This window comes from Phasianus colchicus, chromosome 1 (assembly GCF_987193195.1).
Source record: "Phasianus colchicus chromosome 1, bPhaCol1.hap1.1, whole genome shotgun sequence".
In the NCBI taxonomy this organism is placed as follows: Eukaryota; Metazoa; Chordata; class Aves; order Galliformes; family Phasianidae; genus Phasianus; species Phasianus colchicus.
This window is the reverse complement of record NC_143436.1, coordinates 69,933,590-69,947,751: the sequence shown is the minus strand read 5'-3', so window position 1 is coordinate 69,947,751 and position 14,162 is coordinate 69,933,590. Positions and strand designations below refer to the sequence as shown.

General features: G+C 40.1%; 1 protein-coding gene across 5 annotated transcripts in view; it reads left to right on the top strand.

Annotated features, from left to right (window-relative positions):
- Positions 1-14,162, top strand: part of EFCAB6 (EF-hand calcium binding domain 6) — a 108,472-nt gene that overhangs the window by 84,180 nt on the left and 10,130 nt on the right. The window contains exon 1 of one of the 5 annotated variants that reach the window (XM_090147035.1): positions 5,825-6,005. The exons of the other annotated variants lie outside the window; for them this stretch is intronic. The gene's annotated coding sequence lies outside the window, so the exon portion shown is untranslated. Of the gene's footprint in view, positions 1-5,824; positions 6,006-14,162 lie in introns of those variants that run through there. 5 annotated transcript variants of the gene reach the window in all.

The window sequence follows — 14,162 nt, the reverse complement described above, 5'->3', positions numbered from 1 at the left end:
ACACAAGAAAATCAGGCTTGCTTAGTGGAGATATCTTCTCTGTCAAGGCTTGGCTCTCTAGGACTTGCCTTGACCATTATTCTGACCAAAAAAAGCTTAAAGCAAAACTAAAAACTCCCAGCCTTTCCCTTGCAGCATAGGGACTGCTTACTTAATGCACGTGTGAAAATAATCTTCAGTTTTGATTAAAGTCTGTTAAAAAAAGACCTCTCTGTTGCTGATAATTCTAAGGTCAGCCTGGAATCATTTCATGGAAGCCAGTGAACCTGCATGAAAAAGTCCCAAAATACACTGTAATCTGAAGACTTTCGTTGTCTTTGAATGATAGAAAATTCTGTAAGCTGACTACGCTGGATTTGTACTGGGTAAGGGTAGAGCAAGCTGCTGCTATTGTACTCCCTTGTGGTAATGAATTCTACAGGCTCATTAGGCGGGTTTGAAGTCCTTGCTTAAAATACACCAGGTGTCTTTTCATTAAGTGGTCATGAGTCACAGGACATTGCAGGAAAGTAGCTTTTCATGTTATGGTTAATGCTACTCATTTCATCTTAATCTTTCGTGCTAAATAACCCTTATTCTCACATACTATCTGCATATGTGAAACTTGCCTTAATTCTAGACTTTTTACAGGAAACTATCCATCACTGAATAAAAATTAATTTAGTTTGGTAACTCAAGTTCTCTGCACACATACACACAAAAAAATATATATCCCAAAATCATATGCAAGAGCTCATCTTTTCCCATGGTGATATTTGATGCAAAAATACATTCACTGTTGTTACCTGGAGCTATCTGTAGTCAGCTGTGTAACCCACTCAGTTTCTGATGTGACAGAACAGGAAAATCCCCAGTGTCCCTGATCTAGCAGATGTTTCAGCAGACATAAATCCAGCAAGTCGTGCATGCAGTCTGCACAGCCCTTGGGCTGGCCTTCTAGGTACTGGCTGACCACAAGTGGTCTGCTCAGGATCCCTTACTGATCATGGGGCTTCGCAAGGCTGCAGCTGTGTCCTCTGGCCACATCAGTGATAACAAGCTCAGTCACAGACTGTGATCAGAATACTCTGCTGTGCTTCAAAAGCACCATGTTAATGCGGATGGACTGGAAGGTTGTGTGCTTGGGCCCAGGCTAAAGCAGGTCTCGAGCATCTGGAGACGGGTTGGACTCTTCACCTGGGAGCACACTTGCATTTAATTGATAGGATTGGTGACTTAGACCTGAGAAAGCAGTTGGGCTGGAGCTAACAGGATTCATGCACTGACAGCACAAACATATCCCGAAGCACTGCTGCAGTACAAATAATGCATCATAATAATTAATCAGTGCAGACAACAGTGAGATAATTACTTAAAATCATTGATATCTCAGTCTGTGTTTTTCCCTTAGCTTAGGAATCAGCATTCATGACAGCAAGCTCTCTTATTTTGATTTCCTGAGAGCAATTGATGATGGCAGAGCATCTAAATACCAACAGAGACAAAAGCAAGAGACACCACCTGCAAGCTTTGCAGCGCTCTGCTTAAAGCAGACCCTAATTAAGATAAAAGAAATAGTTGCATCATCTTGTGATTTGTTGTACAAGGTAAGTTTCACGTGGTCATTGCATTTTTTTAATTCTCTTTTTTCTGCCTGGCTGGAGACTAGTCCAAAGGCTTCAGAACTATTCTACTATTAATTGAGTGTTACCAAAAACCTTGGCCTTTGTAGGAGCAGCATCTTCAGACAACTGCAGACTTTTTAATTGATGATTCCATTCTGGTAACTCCACACAACAAACAAATCAAATGGAGCCTCAAGGTTTTGTGAAGATAAGTATTGGAAAGGAAAAAGAAAAAAACAGCAAATTATCTGAAGCTCCCTCTTCCCCAAAACCCCTTTGCCTCCTCTGATTTTCTATAAACTACATGGCAGGCCTGTGAATGTCTAGTCTTTTGAATATCTCTGTTGATTTTCCTAAGCTGAAACTTACTTTAGGTAGATATAATGCGCTACTGCAGGCAGGCATTATGGCTTTATCAGCGTGAGATGAAAGAGCATGTAGCAACAGAAGCTGCAGACATATGATCAGATGAGAAGACATTATAGTGGCTGCAGAAGTTAGCACCTGTCAGCCGGGCTTCTGCAGCTATCTGCATTTATGCACTTGGCCTCTCCTGGCTCTGACACAGACAGATAAGGCGCATTAGCTGTCGAGCAGCAAGCTTCCTGGTTTTCCCATCTGTAAAATGAGGATGATAAAAATAACCCATTTTCTATAGAATTTTGAAAGCCCTGAATGAGAAAACGCTATTAAGTAGACTTAGACTGTTGTGTTGGAGTCTACTGAAATGCAGCAGCCTCGAGAGTAAATAGTTCTTGATGCCACAGTTAGATTTTTTTTCAAGCGTGGAACAGAATAATCAAAAAGACCTTGAAGGAAACATTCCTGCCACAAAGAAATGTAAAGCCATGACATCTCCCCTGCAGCTTCAGGTCCAGTTTAAGCTCGTGGTCTTAGGGGCAGGCTTCTGTCTCACTGCTCCCGTATCCCCAGCAATATGGTCCTCCCATCGGCCTTGTGTCAAAGCCAGTGCTTATGTTCCTGCCCAGTGATGCAGGTCGGGAGCTTCAGCCTGACAAAAGCCTGAGAAGTTGTGTGTGGCTACAGGAAAGCAGCTGCCAGCACAAGGGAGGGGAAGGAAACAGTGGCTGGGAACATGATGGGGGTTGAAGTTTCTTTTCATCAATGATTGCATCTGTGAAATCTCAATCTCTGGGCTCTGTCCTGCAGTTACAAATAACATAGGCTTGCAAAAAAGACATCACTAATGATGTCACAGCTACAACTGGAAAAGAACACAGAGCCATGGGAGATGCTATTTCTTTACAGAAATCTCTTTTCATGATGTTTGGAGACCCCTGTCATGCTGTAAACTTCCTGGGGCTGTCTTGCCATTTTTGGCCACTAACCACTGGAGAGGACATTGAAGTATTCATGATTATTTTGTATTTGTCACAGTAAGGGAAAAAAATATCATTGATGTGCTCTGCATTATTGAGATGAGAAGCAGATAAATAGAATAGCACAAGTTGGTGTTTGTTATATTTTAATGGGACGCACCCGGCTTCAAAAAGGACAGTAGTATCTGTACTGTCAGCCCTAGGTGCTTTGGAAATAGGGAAAGTCACAGTTTTGTCTACTGAAGGTATGAGATGAAAATTATTTTTGATATGAACAGATAATTCATTCGATCTTTCAGGATATCATTTGGTGTTATCCTCACTGCAAAGACTGACTCATTTTCTCCATGGAGAGCCAGACTGTTGTGTAAAAGCAAAACTTTTTCTCATTCCCTTTATATGAAAGAGTAAGTAAATTATCCCTTTGTTTCTGACCCATTTTTTTGAGTAAAAGTCCCTCCTTCCTACATGATGGGGGTTTCTAAGAACAGAAGCTTAGGAGAAAGTATTTAGTTAGAAAGAGGCAGATCTGAAAGCACAATTCCTGGAGTCCAGCTAGTTGAGAAGAGAGAACATCCCATCTCATCCATGACATTTCTACAACTGAATACAAGTCTCTGAAGTCTTATAACAAATAGTTTAAGATTTCCTAGTGTTCACAGGATTCCTTTGGATCCAATGTCCTTTGGATATAGCGGTGTTTGCTTTACTGCTAGGCTTCATGTCCATTAAAATGTACAGTTTTAAGCCCATTATTTAGAACAGTTCTAGTGCTAAAACTTGCTGTGTTACACTAACAAGACACCTTGTTAGCTGAGTAGTATGACCTTAATATGAAGTTTTGAAAGGTGTAATCATCTACATTTTTTTCAATGAGTGGTGCACACGTGCAGCATCACTAATGAGGGACAGAACAGAATGAAGGGGCAGGGTTAAGTTGGTAGCATCCAGGCAACCTGGGAGTGAGTATGAGCCACAACTTGTCCAGACCTCAGCATTTTGGCCACTCATCTGTACTATTCATGTCACCTGCTGGAACTGTGCTGGATCTAGCCTACTTACCCAGGGAAACATGTGGAAATATTCCATGAAGAACAGGCTGGGCACTGCACGTAAGGAAAAATGAGAACAGAGCAAACAAGTCTTCACGATGAGCTGACACTAATGAGAAGCAAGGACTGCTGAGTCCTTTAGGGAGTAGGCAGAGGAAAATAAATTTGCTGTACTAGGAACTCTTTTTGGGAACAAAAGGCAGATCAAATATGCTCAGGCAAATTTCATTAGAAGTATTTCTAATTAAAAATATATTAGGCAGACCTCAAATATTTTTGTTCGCTTCCTCTCTTGTCTTAAGCACTGCCTGTTCCAGAATGTTTGGATGCTTTGTGTGATTCCTTGTTGTTTTTACTGCAGGTTGTTGTTTATTTGCATATTTATACTTACATGTGGCACAGAAACACAGGCTATTTTTGGATTATTTCAACAATTGCTGTTCATTTTTGGAAGAATGGAAAACTTCAAACTAAGTAAGGTTCTGGAAAATGTTTTTTGTTTCTTTGTGTCTGAAACACCCATAAGGAAAGGCATGTGGATCTCATTTCCATAGGAACTGCTAAATGGATACAAAACCAGACTTCTCTTTTGGACTGTCTACATTTGCTTAAATACTTTGAATTCTTCCTTCTCGGGCATTTTCTCTAGTTGATAAAGGAGACACTAGAGTAATTAAAACACTAGAATTTCAGTGAGTGCTTAACCATTTCTGTTTTAAATTATCACACAAGCAGTTCAGGAACCTTCTCAAGAACCTTAACCTTTGCAAGGAGCTGACAGTAGACTGGAAAGCTTTTATAAAATACATAAACCTCCCTTCAGAGGTAACAGTAGCCGCCAAGCTATTATTTTCTTTTACAGATAAGATGTATTAAAAGTGACTGGCTATCTAGGCATCCAAAATTCATGCATCTTTCAGTTGATCTCTGTTGAGGTCCACAAAACCCTTATCTCCTTACAAACTGCTCTCAGAAGTCTGGCACTCCTGTAGTTTTAGGGTTACACACAGCAAGCTGAGAGCATGGCCACAGATGCTGACAGATCACCCCAGCAGGATGACATGGGATGTGGGATACCAAATATGCCTGACCTGTCTGTATGGATTGAAGGGTGGAGAGAAGAGTGCAGTGGAAGCCCACCAGGTTCTTGAGCACCAAACAGTAACAGCAGTATGGATGCAGCAAGAAGGTCAGATGTGGTGATTGGCCAAATACAGAGAAAATCTCGACTGCAGCCATAGACATTGTCTTTGGTGCTCTGAATATGTGTGCTGGAATAATTCAAATTAGAGATGCTGTTCTCTGTGGCAGAGGTTTGTATCTACAGTGTCTCAGTTTACTTGAGGCAGACTGCAGGAACAGATCCTTCAGTTCATACTCACATCATCCTTTTGTCAGGCAGAAATTCTTACTGCACTTGTAAATTACAGGAGTGTGTCAAAATATGTAAGTAAAAGAAGTTTTTATCCTATTTTAATTTCAAAGTTTTCCCCTTCCCTTTAGTTTCTTCCATCTATCTTCTACCTTTCCCAATGGGAATCAGGTATAACAGTGAATATACAGGTGTCCAAATGACATTACCTTGCAGTTCATTTCCAAATTGGGCTGAAGGCCTGTTACTAAGTAGATGACAGCTCTAAAGAAAATTACATATGCAAGTACTAGCTTTAATCTTACATTGTAAGAAGGAACTGTGTTTCATTTACAAAAATGTATGCTCGAAGCACAAATAAAATGTGGAAAATAATAATCATCACCCAGTGGAAAACCATATAAAAAGCCTAACACTTCATTGCCATGGCAATAATAGAACGTTGTGCTAAACAAATCCATGTAGAGCTATACGGTGGTTGCATTTTGTGTCATAAAGCAGAAGCTGGGAAACCAGTCAGATCTCTGTTTTAGCCTCCTCATATTTGAGTCAGAAGTCTGCCAGGGTTTGAGCGCTTCAGAAGAAAAGGAGGGATCAGACTTCTTCGATACAGGAGGACCCACGAGCAGCTCCAAAAGTTTGTCCTGTGTTACAGACTTTTTTAGCGTGTTAGAGACTTTTTGCAAGTCCTTTACCAATAGGCACAGATTTACCATAGCGCTTATTATAAGTGCAGCTTTATTCAAAATTTTATAAGGTTACTGAAATGTATTTTATTCTCTGTAAATTTAGCATTAATATTTATAGTAGTGCAACTGTTACTTTGTCCTTGGTGGCAGGACTACATTTAATTATAGTTATTTATAAAATAGTTGGGAATTTTTAAATATTTATGTTTTCAGCTTGTTAAAATTAAAATGCAGCCTTAGCAGATATAACAGATCACATGGCTCTCAAATGTAAAACATTGGAATACTTTTTACAGGTCAGAAAGGGCTGCATTTCCCCATTATCCTGCTTTATGCTTATATAATTTCAGTTGCTTTCAACCAAGTCGTCCCAGCCCAAGGACCAATTGCGTGAAATACACCCATATGATTATTTTCAGAATGTTTTTGTGTTGTAATATTGATCTGCCGGCAAGCTTTCATCCTGACTTTAGAATGGATTTCTGCCTTTGCTAGGGAAGGTTTTGCTGTGATGCATTCTCATCCTCCACACAGGTGCTAAGCTCCCATAACAACTTGACAAGCTGCACACTCCTAGGTTCAAACTCTGAAAAGACACATTTTAATATGAATTCTCTTCAGCAGTTACTCCTCCAAGACCCTGAGTACCTCCCACCTCAACTTACCAAAAAATAAGCTGCCTCCACATCTTTCAGGAAGTATTTGGTCCATGGCAAGACTGGAGCCTGTGTGGCTTTTCTCAAAATCAAACATTCTCCTTGAATGCTTTTCTATGTTGTGTTGGTGTAGAAGGGATAAATCCATCATTACAACCCCAAATTAATCCACAAGGGAACATTTTTGGAAAGACAAAACAAATATGAACCAGATTCACAGCACTGGTTCAGCTTCCAGATGCTCTCAAATCTCATGTTAACCAGTCGGGTTCAAACCCACATCTCCCATGCCTTTGCAATTTCATCCCACCTCAGGTTCACGTGTATTCCGTGGCTCCTATGCAGGCTCAGGGAGAAGTCTGGTTGTTAAATTATTCACTTCATCCAAACATGCTACAGTTCGGGCCCATAAAGTATGTATGTAAATTAATGAGATATGCAACTCATTCAGGCACATTAGGAAAACTGATCATTATGCTATACAATTTGATCACTGAAGTATATTAAAAAGTAACAAGTAAAGTATGCAGCTTGATCATTAAAGTACGGAAAATTTACTGAACTAGTAAAGTATGAGCCTGGGATGACTTTTGTCTCACATGGCACCTCATAAATAAAGCCCACAACCACAAAGGCAAACATTCACAAACCCAAAAACCATACAGGTTTAGAATGGTTTTTCATTTTTTGCATAGAAAATAGCTGGATAAGAGGAGATGCTAAAATCTTGTGGAAATTGTTTCTAAATATTATATGCATCACGTGGATCTTTTGATGGCTTTGACATATGCTAATAAGCTTTACATTCTGATTAACTCTCTACAATACAGTCTATGGCATCTGTATGTCTAATCTGGTTTATACGAGCAGGATGCCCACTGAATTACAGCTCTGTAGAGCTTTTAGGGCTACACAACATGAAAATAGAACTATAAATAAAAGAAATAATAGAAATGTGAAATACTTTATGCCGTATGACTGCAGCTTAATATTCAGGCAAGAAAGAACTGTGGTTATGTCACTTAGCCCTGATATTGCTAACCTTACAGAAGATATGAAGAAGAAGAGCTGAAAAAGGAGGAAGGAGGCAGAGAGGACATTGTCTTGGGTGGGATGCTATTAATCACCAGTGGGCTTTCAGAGGACTTTTTGTAAAAGTCCAGACTCTGGAGCTGGGAGTAAGCTTACCTGCCAGTCTAATGATTAATAAGACCTGAGTGGAGCTCTTCTGTATTAAAATAATAAAATGCAATCTGGTCTAACGCAAACTGCAGTTGGGAATCAGACATCCCCCTGCTAAAAGAGAATTTACTCACACGTCCTTCCCCACTGTGAGCTATTTCAGTTATGCAAGGGAAAAGACTAAAGAGTGTATTAAAAGCAATAGTAGAGAGAGAGCTGGTCAGGTCTACAACAGCGAGGATTTACACAAAATCAGCAAACCGGCACACCTGCATATGAGGGGAGGAGGGAATGGGATCAACTGCTTTTTGTCAGATGGCCTTCCTGGAGCTGGGGCTGTCAAGGGATTTGCTGAGAACTTAAGTAAACCTGTGTCAAGTCCAGTAGAGAGAAGAAAGAGGCCAGGTCAAGCTGAGATACCCCGAAGCTGTACCTTCCTTTCCTTCTCCACTCTGAGTAATAAACCAACAATATACTTAGAGGATACCACAACCAAAGCAGCTCAGAAAATTTATTTCTTGAAATAAAATCCCAGACAAACTACCCTGGCACTCTAGAGCCAGCGTATTTTGGAATTTTAATTTCATCCCTGCTCTACCCCTTTTCCCTCATGATGCTTGTGCACCTACTTAAGGCTGGAAAGCAAGATTTTAAAATGATGAACTGTTCTTTGCAATGAAAGCCTTTCTTTCACTCTGTATTTACCGTGAGGAGTGGAAAAGGAGAAAGGAGGGGTAATGGTTTTGGGAACACAGTATTGGGCCACCAGATGTACTACTGATGGGCTAGACACTGCTGGGGACGCAGAGGAGTAGGGAATTCTCACTGTGGCTCCTAGTTCTCTATCCAGTTCTACCTAGGCTTATTTAATACAGCAGACATTTTAATTACATGTAGAGGATAGTGGCATTTTTCTAGACAAGATCAAGTTGGCAAGTAATCAGAAGCATTGTGTTAAATCATTTTGTCAAATCATCATATGCCATTACAAATGCTAAACACTACAGAGAGTGTTTTACCCCACAAATGTGACCTCAAAACTTGCGTATGTCTGTTGCAAACTGTTGGTCAAGAGGAAAATAGTGCATTACAAAATGAGCCCCAATAGAGTTTTCATCTTTTATTTATAATTGCGTTTATTATTGTAAGCTCTTGTTGCACACCAGATATCAAATCATCAGCCGGCTTAAATCAGCACTCAGGTTAATGGAGCTAGATTGATCATCACCAGATGAAAATACAACTCCACTTACATGCCAGTGATAAAAAAACAACCCTCTCTGTAATACTGGAGCTTTTTGATCAGAATCTGAAAGGTAGAATTGGCTGGCCGGTGAGTTACTGATTATATTGAGTATACAAACAAAATGCATTTCCACACCAACCCCCACTCAGGCAACTAACCGTGGCTGCCGCATACCAGGCAGGAGCATCGTTCATGGAAATTGGCCTGAAGATACTTCTTGTGAGGGTAAGGGACAGGCCCGTGGGCTAAGCACAGAAACCCCAACAACTGTGTAAATTGTCAAAAGGATGATTACTTCTGGCAAAGGTCATTCTCACTTACAAAGAGGAAATGCATCCTTTTTCGGGGGAGATACAAGAGGCTTCTTACACAAGCAGTTTCCCAAGACCTTTGTTTTCTGAACCTTCCCAGAAAGGGGAGAGGTCAGACATGTGACAGGACCAGAGAAGTTGTAATTTATCCTGATGTTCTGATTTACTTTATAATTAAAATTTTTCTTAATAGAAAAATCTCCCAGAAACAAGAAGGAGCTGCAGGGATGGAGCTTCGCTGAGCAGGTGTGGGTGGTAGAGCCTTCTTTTATTACTAATCAGCATAGTTATGCCATTTATAGAAAAGGACATGAGACTGTGCAGGGAACTTTCTAAAGAAGAAAAATGCAGCCCTGCTTTGAACAGCTAGTGATCTACATAGAGCCGCCCAAGAGAAAAGCCTCATCTCTCTCACTGGAAGCAGGAGGGGAAGATGAATTTACATGATCCTCTGAAGGCACCCCAAATTCTGTTACTCCATCTCAGTCGTGCGGTTAAAGTGAGACAGAAGCTAAGGACTGTGCTGCGTGTAAGCTTTGTTTCAGATGCAGAAATGACATTTAAATACATAGATGCCCAGGCCGGAGTCTGAAATTCTAGGCTCCAGCACTGCTACTTCAACCAAAGATGGTTATTTTAGCTGTTGATGGCATACACTGAATGCATTATTTGAATGTAGTAGATGAACGTAAAAAAATGAATTAATATGAAAGGTTTTCTAGTCTTTGAGCTATGCTTTCCAAGAAGCGCAAGTGATTTTTTTTTTTTTTTATTGGCTCTCTAGTTATTTTAAGATCAAAGAGTACCAGGTCTTATGAAATAAACAGAAAGCTCTTGAAATTAAATAAATTAGGAAAGCTCCCACTTTCCAACTGTATTTCTTTAAAGGGCTGCAGAGCAGTAATACTTTCCCTAAGTCTTTGGCTTCGTTAGAATAATTAAAAGCAGAGGTAGTCCGCATGCAGAGGGTGCACCCTGTGCTGGACCGAGCCTGGCAGTCTTCATTTCCTGACAACAGAAAGGGCCTGCATGCACAGTTCCACTTCTTGCGTTTCTTCTCTGAGCAGCACAGCTGTAATACCTATCCTGCAGATGTGTTTTATGTAAAGCGTGGTTAATTGTGAAACATGTTATTTGCATCTGAAAATAAGGGAGTCTTTTCTGATGAGAGGCAGGCTTCTCGCGGTTCTGTAGGAAACATATTTTCTTTTCCATTCAGTTATAACGATCATGTGAGGCGTGACAAGGGAACAGGAGCTCAGGACCAAAAAGCCATCTGTTTCTTCTTTGGAATTTTGCTTTGCATAGAGCAAGAAGGTGGCAAAGCTTATACGCTTAAATACGGAGGTATAAAATACAGTAGTAACATTCAACGTGCTATAAAGAAATGTCTTTGTGTCTTTGAACCAAAAGCAGATTATTATGTTTTTAAAACCAGAACCTCTTACCACCATGCAGTAAAAATGGCTACCACTCGTGTTTAGGAAAACTTTACTTCCAACATATTTTACATATTTAGTTTAGACAGTGCTGGTGGGTGGGAGGTTGGCTTCCGTTCCTGAAAATAAGTAGCTGCATTTTCAAACTTCTGATACTGCTTTTTAATTACTATTATTGTGCCGTTCCTGAGACTAATTTTATGAGTAAATCTTCATTTCATTTTAAAAACTGAGGCTTATTGGAGGCAGAATGCAAATGTTGAATAGACTTCATTGATGTTTAATTTTATGTAGTTTTTCGCATGCACAGCGAAACTTCTGGTGTTTTCAGGTATGTCTGTAGAAAAGCATAGCAGTTCTTCATTCTGCGGTTTATTCTAACCAACTGTATTTTGTAGGTTCTGTCTCTGCTTGCCTTATGACCTTTTACTGCATTTACTCAAAATGTAGACTTTCTCACTGCAGAATGCATAATGGGAGTTTACTTACCAGGAATAAGCTTTGGTGCTAGATTTTAAAGGCAGCACACTGGCATTAAGTTTGAAAGCAACACATGGAAAATAGGATCCGTACACACCTTGTGCAAGCTTTAACACACTTCTCTGCTCTTCCCTTACACATTCTGTACTTTTGCAGTCTTCAGCTGCAATGTTTAGCTGCCATATTCCTACTGTGGATGACCAGATTAAAAAGGACCGCAGTGAATATACCTGGGACTTAGAAATGAAAGGGAAATAATTGCCCTCTCTTTCATTTCAGGACTGAAGTGCCTTGTAAATCAAAGAGATTTTCACTGTGTGCTAAGAACTATTCAGATGAGAAGAATACGTTTGGGATATTTGGGCTAGTTAGCGCCCACTTCCCTTTTTCTGCATTAGCAGAATAGCCCTCTTTGTAAAATCACCCAATTTTTTAGACCTTTGTAAAAGTTTAGATCAGTCTTGGAATTCTGTGCTTTTGTTGGCCTGTCACCAGTTGGATCACGTTTATAGTGAGTCTATTTTTCCCCTTAACTACTTGCATAGCCCCTTTTCTCTTTTGTGGTATAAGCCAGAATTCCTGGAAGCAGGTTTTACTGCCTGCGGGATCTCCAAGGCCGCCTTCTCTGTGGACTCCTCTCTCTTCGGCTGGCTGAGTGCCACACCATGATTTATAATTTATTCACTAGATCCATTACTGATTCTGTGTGTATGTTTTGTCTAGACTGAGGAAGGGCAAAAAGTCATTCTGCCTAAATTTTCTTGGGAGCCGTCAGAGAGAGGTATCCTCTCACGGATACCAGAAGTAGCAACCGCTCGCTTGAACATGATTGCATGAGATTTTAAAGATATTGACTCTTCAAAAGATAACACAATATCAAAAGAGGAGTTCTGGAATATTTGTAACCAACATTTTCAGCATCTGACAGAAGAGCAAGTAAGACAACTGTTTTATTTTTTATTGCTAATTTAAGTGTACAGCTAGGTAAATTGGCTCTGGCTATAGATATGTGTTTGAATGCTATTGTGTATAGGATAGAGATTTAACAGTTTGGAAGAAATGAAAATGTTTTAAGACTATCCCATGAACATTTCTTGCTACACTTGTGTGAGATTATTTTTTTCCTTATCTCTGACTGTGGCTGTGAACTATAATAATCAGAGGCTTTCCAAAGCAAGGTCATGAAGATGCTATTGCTAATAATGAAGGTGTGAATTGAGAGTGCAGCAGCTCTCTTTGCCCAGCTCCTCATCTGTGTATTTGCTATTTTAAAAGTTTCTTTTTACAGTTTTAAGTTAATTCACTTCAAGGGTTGATGGGAGGGAAAAGGCATTGTCAGCCTAGAACAGAGAATACTTCCCTGGGGATCTAATGCACATTCCTTTTTCTCAGTAGATATTTTGTTCTGCCCTCTTTGGACAAAGAAAGGGGCAAGTATTTGACATTGATCAGCCATCTCTCAGCTACTTTTCTGAATTAAAGATTCCCCTAGATTAACACCAGCAGGGTTTACGTAACCTTGAATTTAGCTCCAGTGACTGGACTCATGACATGAATCTGACACTACAATCCACTTGATTAATCCTGTGCTAACCTCAAGGAACCTGATATTTTTGTCTTTGCTAAGATTCTGCTTCTACTGAGCTAACAGTGAAAACAGTCATTTTTTATCTTCGCTAATGCTGTTTCATTTTGAATTTTGCTGGTCCAAAGACAAGGTGAATAATAAAGAAGAGAGAGTAAACCTTGACTACAAGGTTTTACTTAACAGCACTCCAGCCTTCATGCCTGTGACTGTGTCAGTGTTTTTTGGCAGCAAACTGAAAGACAGGACACAATCTCCAAAGTCTTGTGCATGTCTACAAGCCAGAAAATTATTTTTGTACTTTGCTCATTGCAGATACGTGCTCTTATTTTTTGGCTCTGTATTTCTCACCAACACTTGTGACTACAAATTGCAGATAGGAGTGGGGCCTGCTTGTAATTACATCAGAGAGACTGTACAGTCTTCGGTATTATTGGGCACTGCTATGCATGTGTAAATTAGCAAATAAAATAAAAATAGCAAAATATTTTCTGCTTCACCCTTGAAAATAATATAAATAATATAAAAGAACAAATGATCTGTGTGCTTCAGCCCTGGTAGTCATACTGCTGGTGAGGCACCAAGCACAACTACTAAGGCTTTGTGAATCCTGAGCTTCCAAACCAGACAAAAGCAGAAGAGAAAACTTAGCGATATTGTTTCCTCATCTCTGTGAAGCACTGAGCAGAAGAGCCAGGGTTGACTTATGGCTGAGACCAGGCCAAGACAGGAGAGCAAACATACACCAACCATGTTGTGAAGAATCTCTTGTTTCTTTCCTTTTTGGAAGCAGTAAGGCAGGCATCTCCTGCTGAAAAGTCCTCCAGACAAGATCCTGTCTACTTTACAGTCAAGAGGAAGCAAAGGGACAGAGGAGCTATTTTATACTTTGAAAGAACCTCAGACAAGTTAAGAAAAAACTTCCTGATAGAAACTGTCATCCATAATAGCAATGAAAAGCAGGCCTGACGAGCCTCATTTATATAAGCAGCAGCCTCTCTGTGAGACTCAAGCCCTGTATGTTCAGAAATATTTCGATTTTGACAGGCCTCCCAAGGATATGCCTACGTATAGCTATATGAAGATGCTCCAGGAGAGCCTTCCAATCTGGGTGCAGGATTTGCCACTGCTAAACCAAACCCTGCTGTTCAGGCTGTAATAGCTGCTCAGAGTTGTTACAACAGTGTTACTAGCAACCATATTCTA